Source organism: Fukomys damarensis, unplaced genomic scaffold (assembly GCF_012274545.1).
Source record: "Fukomys damarensis isolate Sample0158 unplaced genomic scaffold, DMR_v1.0_HiC HiC_scaffold_5, whole genome shotgun sequence".
Taxonomy (NCBI): domain Eukaryota; kingdom Metazoa; phylum Chordata; class Mammalia; order Rodentia; family Bathyergidae; genus Fukomys; species Fukomys damarensis.
Window position 1 is genome coordinate 45,300,581 of NW_022900917.1, and position 20,887 is coordinate 45,321,467.

Below are 20,887 nucleotides of genomic sequence, written 5' to 3' on the forward strand. Positions count from 1 at the left end.
GTACAGTATGTAAGGGTACTGATAAAAGGATAACATTGTTAGAACAAGCTTCAATGTACATGTTGATGTATAGTTCTCTGTTTGATGTTGACATAACCAGGGGGGATTCTCTCCTTGCAACACAGTGATTGGTCTGGTTGTATTAAATAGAGTAGGTAAAAGAGACAGATAGATACTAAAATGCAAACCAAGCCAAGATCACCTCCCTGGAAAAAGCAGATATTAACTAGAGAGATCTCTATACTCTACTAACAACAAAGTCTTCGCATGCTGATTGATTCTTAACATCCTCTCTCTCTTTCACACACACACACACACACACACACACACACACACACACAAGAACAATGAGAAAACAAGGCCACACAGTTCTTCAAAAACTCCCAACTCATTTAAAGCTGATCCAAAGGGCAACAATGGGGATGAAATGACAATCATATTTCAGAAATATGTGGAGTGCTAAGATTTATAGAAATCTTAGCAGGAAACTTTCCAAGTATGAGGAAAAAATTAAAAATGCAAGTGTGTAAAACATTTGGAACCTGAAATAGCCACAACCAGAAAAGGATTTCTCAAAGATACATAATGGTCAAAATTCTAGAAGTCCAAGACAAGAATCTTAAAAGCTGTAGGAGTAAAGTAACTAATTACATATAAAGAGAAACCTATTACAGAAGACTTCTCAACACAAACATTAAAGGCCAGGAGACCTCAACATGAAGTGTTTGAAGTCCAAAATGAAAACAATTTTCAATGCAGACTAATAGATTGCTCAAAAATGATCTTTCAAAATTTATGTAGATATAAGGACTTTCCATGACAAAGAACACCTTAAATTTACAAACACTACTAAACCAGTGCTCCAAAAAAATTTTTCAGAGTTAATGAATCCAATGGTGCCAAAAGTTTAATGGAATGAATACATCAATCAAGTCAAGCAGTTAAGACAGAGAGAGAGAGAGAGAGAGAGAGAGAAAAACCACATCAGAAAGAGAAAAGTAACAGAATGATATGAATAAATCAAGCAAGACCTTTCAGTGATAATTGTCAATTTAAATAGTCTCAACTACCCAATGAAAAAACAGAGACTGGCAAATTAGATGAAAAAACAAAACAAAACAAAACCTCATAATATTTGGCCTACAAGATATACATTTAACTCAAGAAGAAGTTCAAAGACCAAAAATCAAAGGATGGAAACTAATGTTCCATACATACAACGAGACCCCAAAGTCAGCAGGAATAGCTATCATAGTTACAAAGCAGATTTCAAGATTAAAAATGATCAGAAGAGGCAAAGAAGGTTTTTACATATTTGCTCACAATTTAATAGGAAGAGATAACAATTGTGAATATATATGAACTGAACACTGGAGCACTCACCTCCATGAAAAATAGCTACTGGACATGAAAGATCATATAAACATCAACAAAATCACAGTGGGGGAATCTCAATACCCCACTATCACAAGGAGACACCAAGATCATTTTCTGCTTATCCCCGAGTAGCAGGTTTTATTCTTTACCATCTCATGGAATTATTTGAACCACATCCTTCTGCAGGCACTAGAGAGGTACTCATCCTCTGGATACTGCTAAGTCTATTTCCCATAGTTTTTGCATATTTTCTGTATTTCTGAATAAACCACCTGGAGCCCCTGCCTGGTGTGTGGTGTCCTCTTACTGTACTGTGAACTGTGATTTTTGTTAGTCAGTTTTCCATCACTGTAACAAATATCTGAGATAAACATCTTGAAAAGAGCAAAGGTTTCTTTTGGCTTATGGATTTCAGACCTTTCTGTCCATGGTGGGTTGGGCCTGTTGGTTTTGACAGTGTGGTAAGGCAAAACATAATGGTAGAAGCATGTGGGGGAGAGGCCTGCTTAATTCATGGTGGCTGTGAAGCAGAGAGAGGGGAAGGATAGGGATACCAGTATCTCCTTTAAACCAGGGCATTGCCCCATTGACTTAACTTCCTTCACTAGGCCTCACCTCTTAAAAGGTCTACCACCTACCAAAAGTGCCATAGGTTGGGAATTTAGCCTTTAATCCATGGCACTTAGTGGACTTTTAAGCTCCAAACTATGATGGTGGTTAATAAACTGCTGTTGATCTCATCTGTCAAGTGTTGGGTGTTGTGTGTTTAGCCATCCCCATAACTCTAGGACATGAATTGCACCCTCACCAATGGGATAGATAGAGGGTGATAGGATTGCTATTTAAAATTTTAGCTCTTTTAGTAGGTATTAGTGGTATCTCATTATGATCTTAATTTGTACTTCCCTAATGGTTAGCAAAGGTTGAATGTCTTTTTATGTGCTTATTTACCCTTTATGTATGTATCTTCTTTGGGGAAATGTCTCTTTATGTCTTTTGTACCTGTTTGAATTGCATTACTTGCTTCTTTTTTTACTATTGGGCTTGAAAGTTCTTTTTGAAATGTAAGTAAATATAGCCCCTTTTTAAAAAACAGATATTTGATTTGGATATATTTTCTTCCAGTTTATCTTTTATTCTCTTAACAAGAACTTTCTCTTAAAGAAAGTTTTTAATTTTGATGAAATCCAATGAATAAAAGCTTTCTCTTTTGTGATTATTAGGCTTTGGGCTTCATTCAAGAACTACTCATCAAACCCGTGGTCCCAAAGATCGTCTTCCATTTCCTTTCTGAAGAAATTAATTAATTTAATCAAAACTTAAAAAACTTAAAACAAAAAATTTAAAAAATGCAAGTTTATTGTGCATATCACTTTTTTTAAATTAATTAACTTTATTGGTACCTTTAAGGTATACAATGTAATAACATTCATCATTGGAAATTTACAGTTCTACAGAATCCATCTTGGCTTTTACTTTTTTCCCCATTCTGCTGTCCTGCCTTCAATCTCTCCACTCCTCCCTATCTACAAAGACTTTGTTTCCATTTTTTATTTTTCTCATGTTAATCCCATTCCCTTCTTTCTTTTCCCCAACCCCTCCCACTTCCCCTTCCCCTTTGCACCTTTTCTTCTTATTTCACATTATCTATTATACTTTTAGTCCTTATTTACCCTTTCAGTTTTTCATTTGTGTCCTATTTATTTTACTTAAGAGTATTACCTCAATGTGCATCCATTTAGCTAGAAATATCTGTAGTTCATCATTCTTTATGGCTGAGTAGTACTCCATTTTATTAAAAAAACCCAAAATTTCTTTATCTAGTCTCCTGTTGATGGGCAATTGGGCTGCTTCCAAGTTTTAGCTATCACAAATTGTGGTGTTATGAACATGGGTGCACATAAATTGCTATGGTATGATTCTTTGAATTCTTTGGGGAAGATACCCAGCAGGGGGATAACTGGGTTAAATGGAACCTCCAGTCCTAGTTGTTTGAGGTATCTCCATATTGATTTCCACAGTGGTTGCACCAGTCTAAACTCGAGTCTACCAGCAGTGGAGCAGGGTTCCTCTTTCCCTGCAGTTCCACCATCATTTGATATTGGTTGATTTCATGATGGTAGCCATTCTTTCTGAATTGAGGGGGAATCTGGTTTTCATTTGCCTCTCTTGAATGACCAGTGATGTTAAACATTTTTTCATATGATATTGTGTAATGGCTAAAACAAGCTAAATAACATATACATTATCTCACATGATTTTTTTTTTTTTGGAGTGAATACACTTAAAAATCTCTGTTAGGAATTTGCAAGAATTCAATAATGTGTCAAAGACATGGAGAGCAGAGAAATCACCCAGGCTTTCCTTGGGTGAATAAATGAAGCTGTTTTATTCAGCAAAGGCAAGCAGGAGGATTGGCTCTGAGCAGAACCAGCGCAGGATGGGGGAGACCATAGACTGAAGCAGAGAAGTGGTTGCTCAGCGGTTGCCAGGCATTGACCAGGGGATTCCTCGCATGGAGAAGTCCGGGGCAAACATAGGGTGGTCTGTGCCCCTCTGACTGGGTGGCTTTACAGATGTTTTTTGGAATGTAGAGCTAGGACACAATGGTCTTTCCTGCTGGTGCCAAATTTGTCTGCAAGGGCTTTTCCTGTGGGCAGCAAAGTTTCCCACTGGGTGTGACCCTGCCCAAGCTTGTGTGTGTGTGTGTGTGTGTGTGTGTGTGTGTGTGGTGGCCAGGCTATGTCATGTCCTTTGGCATGACAAATACATTGTCATTAGTAATAGTCACTAGTCATTAGCTGTATGTTTTAAGTCTATGTTTTCCTGAAAATTTGTTTATAGTATTATATCTTACATGATCCATTTTGTGTTAGTTTGTATATAATGTGTTTAAGATAAGCTTTTGGTTTGTTTGTTTGTTTGCCTATGATATTCTGTTGCACCCAGACCTTTTGTTGAAAATTCCCCATTGAATTTTTTCCATTTTGCAAAAATATCAACTGATGGAATTTCCTGATTCTCTGTTCTGTTCCTTTGATCTATGTGTCTATCTTTCTGCCACTGCCACACAGTCTTGATCACTGAAGTTATATGTCTTGATAAAGTGGTTCTTTCTACTTGATTCTTTAGCAAAATTACCTTAACTATGTTAGATCCTTTGTCTTTCCTTATATATTGCAGAATAATCTTGTTTTTAGTTACAAATATCTTGGTGGAATTGTATCAATCCTGTAAATAAATTTATTGAGAATTGCTATCTTTACTATGTTGAGTTTTTGAATCATAATCATAGCATGATTCTCCATTTATTTATATTATGTTTTGTTAGATTTATATCTCAGAAATTCAGTTTTCTGAGCAATTGTAAATTCTATTATATTTCAATTTTTGTTTTTATGCATTCATTGCTAGTATGAGAAATATTGTTGACTTTTTTGCTTAGTGGCCTTGTATCCTATGAACCTGCCAAACTTAATTATTAATTCTAAATTTTTTTGTAGATTCCTTGTGGTTTTTGATTAGACATTTACATCAAGTGCAAATGCAGCTTTATTTCTTCCTTTTTAAGCTGTGGGACTCTCCTTTCCTTTTCTTGCCTCATTGTACTGTCTAAAATTCTAGCACATTGTTGAATATGGAATGAAAGAAGACATCTCTGCTTCTTCCCAACCTTAGGAGTAATGTATTCCACATTTTACCATTAACTATATTGTTGATCATCACACACGCTCTTTATCAACTTGAGGAAATTCTGTTTCTATAGCTTTCTAGAAATTATTAATCATAAATGAGGATGAACTTTTGGCAAATGCTTGTACTTCATGAACTGATATAATCATGGGAATTTTATTTTTTAGCTCAGTATATAGTGGATTTTATTTATTGCTCCTTAAATATTGAAATAGGTTGCCTTGTTGGATGAATCTCGATCATAGTATATAATATTTTAAATATATTACCGAATTTTACTTGCTAATATTTGTTAAGGCATTTGCACATATACAAGCATATTTGTCTCCAGATATGTATTTTTTCACCATTGTTATTTGGTTTGGATCTCTGGGTAATGTGAGCTTCATAAAATGAATTAGAAGCTGGGATGTGTGATTTGATTTTATATGTCACCTTGACTAGGCCATGGAATCCATTTTTGTCAAACACCAGTGTAAATGTTGTTCTTAAGGTATTTTTAAACATGTGAGTAACTTTTAAATCTGCAGACTGTGAGTAAAGCAGATCATTCTGCCTAATGTGGGTGAGCCTCATTTAATCACAGGCCCTAAGAGTGAAAAACTAAAGAAGGAAGAAGAGAGTGTAGTGATTCCAGCTTGCCTGAAAACTCAGGACTGCAACATTAACTCTTTCTTGGATTAAGTGCCTTGCAGATTTCAGATTTTCCATCAACCCCCCACGCCGCCCCATGAGTCCTTGTTAGTTCTATTACTCTGGAGAATCCTAATTAAAAAAAAACAAAAGCTCATACTTCTTCTACTGTTTGGAGAGATTTTTTAGAATTAGTATTATTTATTTAAATGTTTGTTATATCTTGCCAATAAAACCATCTGAGTAAAGAGTCTGTTTGGGAGCAGTTCTCAATTTCAGAATTCAATTTTCTTAATAGTTGTACAGTTGTCAAAGCTTCTTATTGAATGAGTTGGAGTAGCTTTTGTTTTTCAAGGAATTTGCTTTCTGATTTCTTTGATATCTGCTGTTATCTTTATTTTCTTCCTTCTGCTTGGTTTGGGTTCTTTTACTAAGTTCATGAGGTGGGAATTTAGATTATTGATTTATCTTCTAGTGTCTATACTTAGTGATATATGCTAGTAGGGGTAAAGCTCCTCACTGCCCATAGAGAGGGATATTTCAGTTTCCCTCCATTTCTGATACTGACTCAGAGGTGAGATTAGAGTTCCTCCTTATGGTCTGGAAATTGTAGAGCCATCTCGGCTCTCTACTTGAGCACGGCAAGTGGGGAAGGGTTACAACAACAGTTTTGGTATGTTTTGTTGTTGTTGTTGTTTGTATGTTTTCTTTTTTCTGTGATGTTTGTCCAGAGGAGAGTAACTTTGTCTAAAAGATCCCCATCTTGCTTTGCTATCCCTTTCTTCCCTTTAGGCTAGAAGCAGTCTTTGTATTCTTTTTTTTCCACATCTCTGTTACCGTTTCTGAATTTTTGGTTTCTATAGCACTCAGTTGAGCTATAAGAAGCAAAAAAGAAAGCTTAAAGATCTTGCTAACATCTCTAGCTACTCTATGTTTGTCTTTCCACCACCCCTCAGAGTTTTATGTTTATATTCTGTATGTCTATGGGTTTTAGTTGTACTTAACCAAAGCAATAGGAAAATTTGGTACCAGGGATCAAACTTGGGTCCTTGCACTTGCAAGACAAGCAGTGGAACCAGTAAGCTAAATGCACTGCCCTATTTAAACTTCTGTGCACTACTGGACTTACATGGTAGATCTGTGGGTTAACATAGCAAATATTTGTCTCTTCACAAGAGTTTACTGAGTTATCTCATTGCTTTATTTCCTCTTTTTATTTTCTTTTACATATTTTATAGTAATAGGAATTGACCTTTTTATAGTAATAGAAATTGACCTTTTTATAGTAATAGAAATTGACCTTTACACTGAGCTACATTCCTAGTCCTTTTTAATTTTTATTATCATTATTTTTAATCTTGAAACAAGGTCTTATAAGTCACTAAATTGCCTACGCTGGCAACAAACTTGCCATCATCTTGCCTCAGTCTCCCATAGTCCTGGGATTACCGTTATGTGCAACTACACCTGGCTCATTTATATCATTTGTAAAAAACGTGAAGAATCCCTACAGAAAAAATGAAAAGTTATTTCTCTTATTTAATTCCAACTTCAATGTAATAAGCAGATTTAATGATAGGGAAAATATTGGATAAAAGACTCTAAGTATCCTTTTAGCTAACCCAAAATAGAATTTATTCTATGATTTGCATTTTTCTTGAATAATGGTCAGTCTCAGGATTTAAAAAAAGGATGAATATAGTTTAACTATTTAAAATCTTAGTTTATCACTAAACACTTTAATATAAGGATATTGAACTTTTTCATTGGAAGACTTAGTCAAGTTCTCAGGTAAAAGATATTCCTTCAGCAAGCTAATATGTTGGATAAGGTGTAGGGAAAAGAGAGATGAAGTCAGGATGGTCAGTGGGTGCAGAAGTGCAGTTGGATAGAAGAAATAACACCCAATGTCCTGTAAACTATTAGATACTTATGAATTATGGCAATTAATTTTATATTTCAAAATAGCTAGTAAAGAAAATACTGGATGCTTGCAATACAAGTGATAAACATCCAAGGTGATGGATATGTCTATTATTTTGATGTGGTCATTATACATACATTAAAATGTCAGTACTCCTGAAATATGTACAAGTACTATAACAATTAGAAGTAAAAACTTTAAAGAAAGAAGTCCCAGTGTCACTAAAAATTCATATTTTGGATAAGATTAAGTCTTTTCTTATACTGGCTATGTAGACATTCTGTCAAAAGAGTGAAATCTTATGACAGATGTTGATTTTGTTAAGGACTGTACAAATATTTATTTTATTAAACTCATAACCTTTTGTTTATGATGCATTTGTAGAAAGAGGATAGAAACAAACTCTATAATTACTATTTTTATATCTAGGACAAGCTTGTTATAGCCATCTTGGAACACATTTTGATGGGTACTATTTCAGCATTGACTATTTTGAACACTTGAAGAAAAATCCTTCAAAGCCAATGCTGTCCAATTTAAAAATACCAAGTTGGATCATATACCATAACATAGTTAAACATTTCAAATCTATGAATTTTAGACGTGGCTCAATTAAGCTGGTATTCTTCCATTCTTTATAAATCATGTCTAACAGAATTACAATACTATTTCTCCCTCTCTCAAGAGGCTTACTGGAGACAGTGACTAGCTTAAATGTCTACATTCCCTGTGTTGCTATAATATTGACTGTATAGGGGACATTACTAAGTGTTATGGATTTAACTGTCCTTAATACCATAGTGCCTAATGTTCTCTTTCTCTCTTAGTTTTCACTGCTCTCCTTTTCTGTAAAATATAGAGTGTAGGTAAAGATAATATACAGGAAAAATTATTGGCTATGTGACCTTCTATAGCATTTAACTGTCCCTCTCTGTGGCTTGGAGAAAACTAGGGAAACTTGTTGAATGAGATGGTGTAGACTTAGAGGAGTTAGGAGCAAAGAGATCATAAACACATGACATGCTGTTTAAATATTTGCTAAGTGAATGAAGGGATATTTTGAAGAATAAAATAAATGCACAATCAATGAAAGTGAGAAAACTGCAAGGGAAAACCACAGATGACTTTAGTTTTTGGCTGGATCCTGTTGGATTAGAAGCATTTCCTATGTGTGGAGCCCCTGACTAATACACCCCCTGAAGGAAGACAGTATTGTACTTTATCCTCAGATTTTGTGCAGAGATTTATGGTTGTGCTAAGGATACCCTTGGAAGCAAATGACTGACAAAAGAGATGAAGAGCTGGGATCAGTTGATGATACAGCCAGGATAGATTTGTCATCACTTGTCTTCATAGCCCTCTGGAAAATGTACAACCTACATTACTGTGGCAGTGATTGTTTAATCATGTCTATCTTCATTGAAAATCCATTTGATTTTGTGAAAAAGAGATTGTGTTGGTTTTCTTTATCATTATATACTGAGTATATTGCCTGACGGTTGGTGGTCAGTAAACATTTGTGGAATGAAAGATTTGCCTTCGCCTCTGTGCCATAGAGGTTGTAGAATGAGTGAAAATAAAGTAAGTTATTATGTTTATCTAAAGTGCAAAGCTTATGGATGATTAAATCAGGAAGATAGTTTAGGTCATTGAGAGCTTTGAGTATCTAGTTACAACTTAGAACTCATGCTACTATGGTGGGTATAAATTATTTTAAAGTTTCTGATAGCTGAGCAACAAGTCAGCTTTGATTTATGAAAAGCTCTCTTAAAATTACCTGCAGTATTGGAAAACATGAAAAGAAAAGCTGTAAAGGTGTTCTAGGCATTCATAATTGCCTCAACCCTTTGTTTATGAAACAGTTTTTCAAGTAATTTTTCCTGTGCCTTCTCTGAACCCACCACATGGTTCCATGTAGGAAAGGTGAAAGGTGGTGGTGGTAACATGGAGTGTGGGAAGGAAGAGGAGGAGACACGTAGTGAAGGCTTATATTGTTGATTGGGTATAAATATATGTCCGTTCTTACTAAAAGTTAAAGATTAAATTAACATTTTAAAAGCCATGCCAATAATTTATAAACAAATTTTAATATTCTGGCTTGGCTGGCAGGATGAGGCTATAGCACTCATGACTGGTTTCTTAGTTAAGCGGAACTCAGGCTGCTTAGGAAGTGGCCTGGGCTGGGGATTTAGCTCAGTAGTTCTGCCACCTACCTCGCAATCTCAAGGACCCAAGTTCAATCCCCAGTAAAAAAAACAAGTGGCCTAATTTTTCTCCAGTCATTGCTTTAAATATCTCTCTTGACTCTTCCTTTTCCTGCCTTCGTCAACATCTTCACACTTCAAGCAGATTCCCTCTACCTTCTGGTTACTTTCAGATATTAAGCACAGTCCACTCCAAATTAGAACTCAGTGTAGTATCTAGCTCAAAGATTCTCTCCTGCCCACAGTATGACCAGAGCTCAGGGAAAGGGAAGGTGCTATGACTTTTCATGTCATAGGAATGTGTATCTCTCTTTTTCCTCCCAGTTCTTCAGGGATGGAGAGGAGCGGGAGGTCGCACAAAAGGAAAGGGTTAAAATGCTTTTTGCTAACAATTTATCTAATTATCAACAAATTTCTCATTAAAACATAGGAATGAATTCATAATAAATTGCTGTTTAAAACACGAGAGTGATGGGACTGTCCCTAAAGATAATCTGGGAGAACTACTTTAGTTTACATTAACATCTACTCATTTAAAATAGAAACAAGAAATGTAAAACAAAACAATTCTCACTTGATTTGTGATATCTGTAGTTCTAAGTGGCAGATTCCTGGAGACATATTTGCTGTCTCTTTGAACGGACCTAGGAGAGCTTCCTGATACGCACCCTATTGGGATAATTCTTACAGTACTTAATAGTAGAGTCTTCCTGTCATGATTGGTTTTTTACTGTCTGTTAGCATTTCAGGAAAATGTTACAGGCATAACTACCTTAGCACACACTTGGTCTTCGGAAACCTCATGCATCCTTGTCCCATCATTACCTCTCTCTGTTGTCTTAGACGGCGCCCTACACATACCTGTCTTCACACTTCGCCTTTTATAGATGTGACAGTTAATCGATTGTGTCAGTTTGAGGAAGAAACACCCAATTGAACTGGATCAGCCCTGCCCTGGGTGTGGCTGAGGGGATTTACTGAAGACAGAGGACCCACTCTAGGCTGGCTCGTGACCTAAATGATTTAAAGGGGGGAAATGAGGGAGGCTCATTCCTGTTTCTTCTGAGGCACCTCAGTCTTTACCTTCACCTTGGACATCTCCTAGCTTCCAGTACAGATTCTTCAGCCTCCAGTACAGGCCTTTCAGGCTTCTGATGCAGGCTCTTCAGCCTTTTGATATAGGCTCACACGGGACACCACACTGAGCTCCAGGCTTTTGGCTGGATCCTTTGGATCCCCAGCACGGACAGACCTTTTGTGCTCTGCTACACCTGACTCTGTGAGCTGCCATTGTAAGCCAATCTTGTAAATTCTTACATATTTGTATATCTTGCATTAAATCTGTGTCTCTAGTGAGCACCAACTGTACAATAGAGATCTCTAGAAGGAAACAAACACCAGTCTCATTGTTCGCATATGCCCGTTAGTTCCAGGAGTTATTGATTTTACTTACATGCTTCTCTTAGTTGGGCTCACATGGATCTCTTTGTGGCATTAGGGTCCCTGATTCCACATCTTATTAATTACTGAGCTGGGAAATGAGATGTGTTTGTCCCCTTTTGAATAGAAAGTATGACTGTTCATATCATTATCTGTATGAATGGTACTCAGGGAATATCAGTGGGCTTCAGCAAAAGGGAAGAGGGAAGGAATGTCATCACATTTTCAGTAAGCTCAAAGCACAATGATACTGTGCATTTCTGCTGAAAAACCCTAGGTTTTTACTTTGTAGCTTGCTGACTTTTTGCAATTGCTATGTGGACATATTTGGCATTTTTAATACTTGGCACACAGATCTTCTATTGTTCTCAGCTTTGGTACTTTTAGAGAAATTCAACATAACGGAAAAAGACCCACTAATTTTCCTAGAATATACATAGCCCCTGTCAAGGAATAAGTTAGAGTTTAGGAACTGACATTAAAAGAGATGATAGCAAGCAATCTCAGTTATTAAGGACAGAATGACTTTGTTTTCATATTTCTTTATATGTTCATTCAATTTCAGTAGGTTAGATCAGTCAGGTTTTGTTTCACAAGTTGAGTGTGCTGTGTGAGCAAATCTAAAATCTCTGCACTAATTGAAATGACAATTTAATGGGAGAGGTGGTCATTATACCAACACAACTATTATTATAAATTTGAGTATGACCAAAGAAGAGAGGGCTATGAACAAAGCATGGTACATGATAGGCCCGCTACATTTGGCTCATTTCTGTGGACAAGGACCTAGAGTCTATGTGACATTATACTCTGCTAGACCCATCAGAGGTAAATCCTTTCTTAGCAGTAAAGCTGTAAGTCCTGTCAATGACAGTTAGAGCCATGTGTCTACAAAGTGTCCATTTGGGCTCTCAGTCATTTATTATTTATTTAGTGTCAGTCCTTCACTAGGAGCTGTTTAAGTTATAACAATATCGAAGCATATGGGGTACAGGCTTTTCTATAGATCTTTATATTCTAGGAATTTATAGCCTAAGCTAAATAAAAAATTACATACCGAGGTGAGGTGGTGTATGCTTACAATCCCAGAACTTTGGGAGGCTGAGGCAGGAGGATTGTAAGTTAATGCCCAGCCTGGGTAACTTAGTGACTCAGTGAGACTGTGTCTCAAAGAAAGTTATGGTACTGAGTTAGTTGAGATGAGGATAAACTTAGAAATTGCGTGGTAGAATCCGTTTCTTCAGCTTTGGGAGATCAGTGGTGAGACCTGCCAGGCAATGTGCCACCTTCATGCTTTTCTGAAGCATGAGGAGGAGCTAATTTGACCAAGAAATGAGATACAGAGTTGGGGATTTAGCTCAGTGGTTCTGCCACCTGCCTTGCAAGCGCAAGGTCCTGAGCCAACTCTCCGATACCAAAAAGAAAAGAAAAGAGATACAGGGGAAAGAAAGAATATCTAGATAGAAGAAGCAGCATTCAAAAAACAAAGCATCAAGGACCCCAACTAGTGAGCCTTGACACACTGAAGGCCTCCAAGGCAAAAATACTGATGCGCTTGACCTTGTAACAACTTCTGCTCCTCATCCTAGCGTGTCATGATGTGGAAAATACTGAAAAGCACTGATCTAGAAGTTAGAACAAACTATATCCCTTTAGGGAATTATACAACTATATGAAATGTAGAGAGAGAGACAGAGATGCTGGCCAATTTTGGACCTTACGTATCTCATTTAAATACGAACATAGCAATATTATCATCAGTATAGTCTTCAAACTAGCAAGATTGAAAGGAGAAATGGAGATAAGATTTAATAATGAGTGAATGTTATAAGCTCCCACTAATTCAATACTATTTATAAAAAATGATTTTGCATCTTTTGTCTGTTTAAAGCCCCAGGTTTCAGAGAGAATTTGGTTGCGTGTGTTATGGTTCTTATTTTCTTATGGTATAGAATTAGGGAACTACTGAGAAAGGAAGAGAACCAGAGAGATCAAAGAATGTGGAGAGGGAATGCGTGGCAAAAGCTCCCTTTTGAGTGTACAAGAGAAACAGGGCCTGATGTGATTGCGTGCTATGGAGTAAGTTTTCCTCAAGATTTATAAATACAGATTTTGGAATTCTCTGAAAAACTACTTTAATTTTTTTTTCTTCAGATATGACATTAAAAGGAGAGAGCAGGCTCCGTGACACCCTAAGACTGTTACAGTTGAAGTACCTATGCATACTGAGGAATCTCAGGGAAGAGATTTAGTGCAGTGTGGAAAATAACCTCTGAATTTCAAATTCTAATATGTGATTTCTGATTCTAACACTTAATAGTAGAATGATTTTGGATTAGTTTCTAGCATATCTCTGGATAGGATTCACTTCTGTATCCTCAGAAATGAAGAGGGGTACTGTACCTGTCATATGTAATTCATTGGGTCAATGTGAACAATAAGATATGAATAATATGTGCTATTCAAATCAAAGAGTTTGCGAGCATTTCATGGTAGCAATAATAGTGATGTTGGAACTAACAAGAATGTCTTTTAATTTTTGAACATGATAGGATTATATACTTGGTAGCTTTTGAGAAATGATGGTTGATGACAATGTGAAGGTCGTAAAATGATCACTTGTCCCTATTTTGAATGGCAGTGTCTCCGATTTAGAGGAAACTAACTTCTCATCAGGCTGGCTGTGAACTTGGCAGTACTATAGTTTGAAATCATCACCATTTTCTTCATGACATTATCCTTACATGTCTGAATTCTTATTGTTATATCTGCAAATGCCACTATTCAGTCCCCGTATTTTCTGGTGCTATAATGCTGCAAAATCCTGTGATGGAGGGATAACTAATAAATTATTTGACAGGATATATTGAAAAAAAGCCTTTGTAATTCACAGTTCTGACATAATGAAAAGCTTATAATTCAGCAGTGTGACCTCACAGCTGTGAATTACAAGTTACACTTGACTTGTTCACAATTTGTCTTTGAATTTATACTATGCAAAGTGAGAACCATATTGTCAAACTGTCACTCCATATTGATATATTACTGCTGAAGATTAAGAAACATTTTGTCAAAGAGCAAGAAAATAAAAATATTCTAAAGAAGATGGGTTTGGTACACAGTTGAAGGGTAGTATGAAGCAAACAAAAGTGTCTAGAAAAGATAGTATGTATTTTGTGTCTATCTGAGGATATATAAAAATATTCTAAAGAAGATGGGTTTGGTACACAGTTGAAGGGTAGTATGAAGCAAACAAAAAGTGTCTAGAAAAGATAGTATGTATTTTGTGTCTATCTGGGGATGTGCTTTTAATTCTCTCACTCAATAACAACAAACTTCTTAAAAATACTCAGTAGAGGGCTGGAGATTTAGCTCAGTGGTGCTGCCACCTGTTTTGAAAGCACAAGGTCCTGAGTTCAATCTCTTGTACAAACAACAACAACAACACAAAACTCAGTAGACTCCAGATATTCTCCTAAGCAGTTTAGATATAAACACTTTAAAAACACCAGAAATTTCTACAGGTAGATGTAATTTTTACTTATATTTTGTAGACAGAAGACAAGAGGCCTAGAGAGGTTGATTAACTGCCTAAGGTCACAGAGGCTGTAAGTAGGAAAGGTAGTATTCAAATTTACAGATCCAAAGGCCATCCCTCTGATCTTTGCTACCTGGCCCTTGTGAGGATGTTTTCAGAGTGGAGGTGGGTAAATCTATACTATAATAATAATCTATTTATATATTTTCTTGGATTAGATAGTGACACTACTGTTTCAAAAGACTTGGGGTACAGCTCAGTGGTAGATTACTTGCCTAGTGTGTGTGAGGACCTAGGTTCAATCCCTAGCACTGAATAATGCAAGGCAGAAAAAGAAATTATTTTACTTGTTTAGATCCAGAATAAATGAAGTTATCTATGCTGTCCCTATGTTTAATATTATTTTCAATCTTTCATGTATCTTTAAGTAAAGAAAGTTTATAAGTTATGGAAATGTTTTAAGAGTAGTTCTAAACACTGTTGTTATATACCTTATCCAGAATTATGAAGTGTTTATGTTTTACCTCATTGGTACTTTATTTTTCCTCCCCTCAGAATGATTTGAAATGAAGAGATAAGTACCTCATTATCCCTAAATGTGTATTTCCTGAAAGCAGAAATATTCTCTGACAAAATGACAAAAATCAGGTGATATCACATTGGTACAAATCTAATATCTAACCCGTGGATTGTGTTCAAGTACAGTATTCTTTAAAAATGTTTTTCTATATTGGAGACTTTGTTTTATTTTCCCCTTTTGTATACAAATGTTTATAACACCTTTGTTTATAATTGGCAAAATATTCTACAATTCCATAAGCTACAATAAGAAGAAAAAAAGGAAAGAATTAGTGATATGTGGGACAATTGGAATGGATCTCTAGGGCACCACGCTCAGTGAAAAAAAAAAAGCCCATCATGTGTTGTGTGATTTACATAATATTCCTAAAAATAGCAAAATAAATAGAGGAATGGAGGAGAAGTCATCCGTGGTTAGTGACAGTCTTGGGTGTTGAAATATGCCTATAAAGGGTAGCATGAAAGATCTCTTTGTGGTGTTGGAATAGATTTGCATCTTGATTATGATGGTAGTTGCAGAAATTCTGTTACATCATATCAGAATAGTTATTAATAGCTGGGCATAAGAGTAACAGCTGAAGTCAGAACGAATAAATGAATAAAATGCCAATGCTATAATCCTTTTTCAGATGTAGTGAAATCAAGTTTCTCTCAATTCAATGGGTTCTCATGATGTCTAAGAGGATTCACAGATTAATCATCGTCTCTGATGGGATGTCCCACTTCTTCCTGGCCTATTCTGGATGACTCTGGTATTCTTTCTCTGCTCTTGCAATCTTGTCTAGCTGCTTCACAGGTGTTGCTGAATGGAGGCTGTGCAACTGGGAAAAGAGAACCGCATCTATAGCGCTAATGAGAAGAGAGCCCTTGCATCTTTTAACCAAGAAGAGGGATGAAAGAGAGAGAACAAGATTCTGGCCAGTTTTCCAGAGATGGTATACAGAAAGACAAAAGTGAAGGATTTTCTAACTGATCAGCAGACATTTTTCACAACAAAAAAGAAAGTCTGGCTTCTACACATACCCAAAAAGATTACTATGCTCTGAAAAAGCTTTACAGTGCTATTTACTGTGCCTTCTATTGGATTCCTTCAGTCATTTAATAAAAAAACGTGCTTATTGATAAAAAACTCTTCTTTAAACCAAATATATGCTAGTCAATATATTGTTCCAGCTGTGGAATCTGCTCCAATGGTGACTGTATCTGAGAGGTGCCCTTCATCTCCATTTGTAATATACATCATTATAGAATTTAAAAAGTAATCTGCTTTAAGCTCTGGCTTATAGAAGTTTCAGTGAAAATCTGTGCAGTTAGTACTGGTTCTTCATAGCGGATCTCTTTCATGATTCAGATTTGTGAAAATAGACCATTTAGGGTTATGAATAAAATATAACACCCTGTATTTCAATTTGTCCCTTGTATTAGTCAGCTTTCCTATTGCTGGGACAAAATATCTAACACCTGCAACTTAAAAGAGGAGAGTTTTATTTTACTTCATATTTTCAGTCCATACTCAGCTGGCTCCAAGGCAGAATGGTGTGGCAGAACACAGGGGGGAGGAAAGCTTGTTCACTGCATGGTGAGGATGCAGAGAGAGAAGAGAGAAGCAGGTTATGAGACACAACCGTCCAATTCGTGCTACTAGTGACCTAACTTTTTAAATTAGGCCCCACCTCTGAATGTAGGACTTTTGCTGGATATTTTAGATCAAACCATAATACCCTTTCTCAACTTCTTTTCTCTTTCCTGTCTACTTCTCAAAATTGTTGCCAATTATTAATTCAATAGGAACTTATGGGTTTTTTCCATTGTTTATTGGTACATTTTAGGTATAAATATAGTTACATTCATCACTGGGATCTTGTAGCTTTACATGATGTATCTTGGTTCATATATTTCCTCATTCCCCTGCCCTCCATTTACCCCCCATCCATCCATATTTACAAAGACTTTGTTTCCATTTTTTCCTTTTCTTGTATTTTTCCCTTCTTTGCTTTCCCCTACCCCTCCCAATTCCCCTACTCCTTAAAGCTTTTCTTCCTATTTCACAATAACAGTTGTACATTTTGATCCTTATTTACACTTTTATTTTTTACCAGAGAAACTATTCAGTATTTGCACATGTGTCCTATTTCTTTCATACTTAAGAGTAGGGCCTCAATGTATATCCACTTAGCTATGAATGTCTCTCGTTTCTCATTCTTTATGGCTGAGTAGTACTCCATTTTATATTTTTAAGAAAAACTCATCTTCCATATCCAGTCTCCAGTTGATGGGCAATTGGGCTGTTTCCAAGTTTTAGCTAACAAACTTTGCCATTATAAGCATGATGAACATATATCACTGTGGTATGATTCTTTTAAATCTTTTGGAAAGATACCCAGCAGAGGAATAGCTGGGTCAAAAGGGAATCTCAGTGTTATTTTGATTTGCATCTCTCAAAGGACCAATGATGTTGAACATTTTTTCATGTTTATTTGCTGCTTTTACTTGTTTGTCTGAGAAATATCTGTTCGTTTCAGATGCCCATTTTTAAATTGGGTCTTTATATTTTTAGGGGTTTAATTTTTTTAAGATCTTTATATATTCTAGATAGTAGTCTTTTGTCTGAGGAACAGCTGATAAAACTCTTCCCACTTTATAGGTTGTCTCTGTTCTATTTCTGGTTTATGTTGCAGTTCAGAAGCTTTTTAATAAGATGAGATCCCTGTTGTTGATTTTTTGTGCTAGTTCCCATGCTATTGAGGATTTGTTCATAAGGTCTTTTTCTATGCCAATGTCTTTCAGAGTTTTACCTAACTTATCTTCCAGCAAGTTTAGTGTTTCTGTTTCAATATGTAGATCTTTAATACACTTCAATTTTAGTTTAATGCATGGTGAAAAATAGGGTTCTAGTTTTAATTTTAGGCAGGTTGAAATCCAGCTCTTCCAGCACCATTTATTAAAGAGGCTGTCTTTCCTCCAGTGAGGATGGTTGGCTCCTTTGTCAAAGATGAGGTAGGTGAGTACATCTGGAGTTGTTTCTGTATCTTCTAATCTATTACACTAATCCTTGGGTCTGTTTCTTTGCCAGTACTATGCTGTTTTTATCACAGTGGCTTTGAAGTATAGTTTCAAGTCAAGGTTATGATGCCCTCTTTCATGACTCTGTTGTCTAGAATTTCTTTTGCTATTCTAGGTCGCTTCTGATTACAAATGAATTATTGTTGGGATTTCAATCGGGATTGCATTGAATCTATATAGCAGTTTTGGAAGTATGGCCATTTTCACTATGTTGATTCTTCCTACCCAGGAGAAGAGGATCTTTCCATTTTCTTATATCCTTTCCAAACTTTTTTCAGAGTGCTATCATTCTCAATATAGAGATCTTTTGCTTTTTTCTTTAGATTAATTCCTAGATAGTTCCTTTTTTGTATGCTATTTTGAAAATAATTGTTTCCCTGTCTCTCTCAGTGAGTTTAGTTATTTGTGTGCAAGAAGGCTATTGATTTTTGAGTGTTGACCTCGTATCCAGCTACTCTACTGAATCTGTCAGTTAAGTCTAGAGCTTTGGTGGTGTTTTGGGGTCTTCTATGCAGAGTATCATATCATTAGCAATAAGGACAGTTTAACTTCTTTCTTTCCTATCTTTATTCCTTTTATTTCTTTCTCTGGTCTAATTGCTGTGGATCATGTTTCCAGAACTATATTGAACAGGAGTGGTGATAGTGGACATCCTTGTCTTGTTCCTGATTTTATTGTGAAGGTTTTCAATTTTTGACCATTTAGTGTGATGTTGGCTATTGGTTTTTCATAGGTAGTCTTTATCAAGTTGAGATAAAGACCATATATTCTAATTTTCTGTAGGGTTTTTATCATGAGTGGGTGTTGGATTTTGTCAAATGCTTTTTTGGCATTTGTCAAGATGATCGTATGGTTTTCATCCTTGCTTCTGTTAATATACTGGATTACATTTATTGATTTTTGTATGTTGAACCACCCTTGCATTCTTGGGATAAGTCTGACTTGGTCAGGGTCCATGATCATCTTGATGACCCTCTGTATTCTGTTTGCCAGTATCTTATTGAGGATTTTTAAATCTATGTTCATCAGGAAGATTGGCTTGTAATTCTCTTTTTTGGTTGGTTCTTTTTCTGCTTTTGAAATCAAAGGAACACTTGCTTCCAGAAAAAATTTGGAAGTATTGCTTCCCTTTGAATTTAATTGAAAAGTTTAAACAGTGGTAGCAATAGTTCTTCTCTGAATAATTTATTGAATGTAGGTGAATTCGTCATGACCTGGGCTTTTGTTTGTTGGTGAATTTTTAATTAAATTTTCAATTTCACTGATTATAATTGTTGTGTTTAGAATTTTTATATCTTCTTCAACTTTGGTAATTAATATTTAGGAATCTTTCCATTTCTTCTGTGTTTTCCATTTTATTAGAGTACAGGTTTTCAAAGTAGGTATTGTTGTTCCTCTGAATTTCTGTTGGATCTATTGTTACTTCACATTTTTCCTTCCTAATTGCATGAATTTGAGCCTTTTCTTTCTTTTTTTATTTTTGATAATTTGGCTAAGGGTTTATCAATTTTATTTATTCTTTCAAAACACTAACTTTTTGATTCTATGATTTGTTGTATCATTCTCTTAATTTCCATTGATTTCTGCCCTGATCTTTATAATTTCCTCCCTGTACAAACTTTGGGTTTGTCTTGCTCTTCTTTTTCTATAGTGTGGGCATTCACTGCTATGAATTCCCCTCATAGAAATATTTTCAATGAGTCCCATAGATTCCTGTATATTGTATTGGCATTAGAATTTAGTTGTAGAAACTAACTAATTTCTTTTTTAACTTTTTCTGTTGCCCATTTGTTGTTCATGAGAGTGTTATTCAATTTCCATGTGTTTGTGGAGTTCTTGCAGTTTCTTATACCATTGATCTCCAGTTTGATTGCACTGATAATATACAGGGATAAACTGAGTTCCTTTGCATTTATTTAAACATGTTGCATGAGTTAGCATGTGGTCATTTTGGAGAATTACCTGTGTGCAGCTGAAAAGAATGTATATTCTGATTTTGTGTGATGGAACATTCTGTTAAAATCTTTTAAGTCCAGTTATTCAAAAGATTGGTTCAGTTCTAGTATTTTCTTGTTCATTTTTTATCTAAATTATCCATGTATCTTTGACAGTGGGCTATTGAAGTACTCCAGTACAACTGTGTTAGTGCTTATTTATATTTTCATGTCCATTAATATTATTTTTGTATAGCTGGGAGCATTAGTATTTGGTTTATATATATTTATGATTGTCATCTCTTCCTCTTGGATTGTTCCTTCTACAAGGATGTAGTAACCTTCTTTGTCTGTCTTAATTAATTTTGGTTTGAAATCTGCTTTTCTGCAAATAAGGTAGCTACCCCTGTCTTTTTCTGGGTTGTTGTCTCATGGGGAACTTTTTACTATGCATTTCTTTTTGAAGTAGGTGTGTTTCTTCTATACAGCATATTCTTGGATT

The 20,887-nt window shown here is 35.7% G+C and overlaps 1 long non-coding RNA gene across 3 annotated transcripts in view; it reads left to right on the forward strand.

Moving 5' to 3' along the window:
• The window catches only part of LOC104853483, a 62,082-nt gene that overhangs the window by 27,461 nt on the left and 13,734 nt on the right, over positions 1-20,887 (forward strand). The window contains exon 3 of one of the 3 annotated variants that reach the window (XR_777796.2): positions 16,174-16,440. The exons of 1 other annotated variant lie outside the window; for it this stretch is intronic. This is a non-coding gene — a long non-coding RNA (uncharacterized LOC104853483). Of the gene's footprint in view, positions 1-16,173; positions 16,441-20,887 lie in introns of those variants that run through there. One more of the 3 variants, XR_777798.3, reaches the window with a different exon arrangement.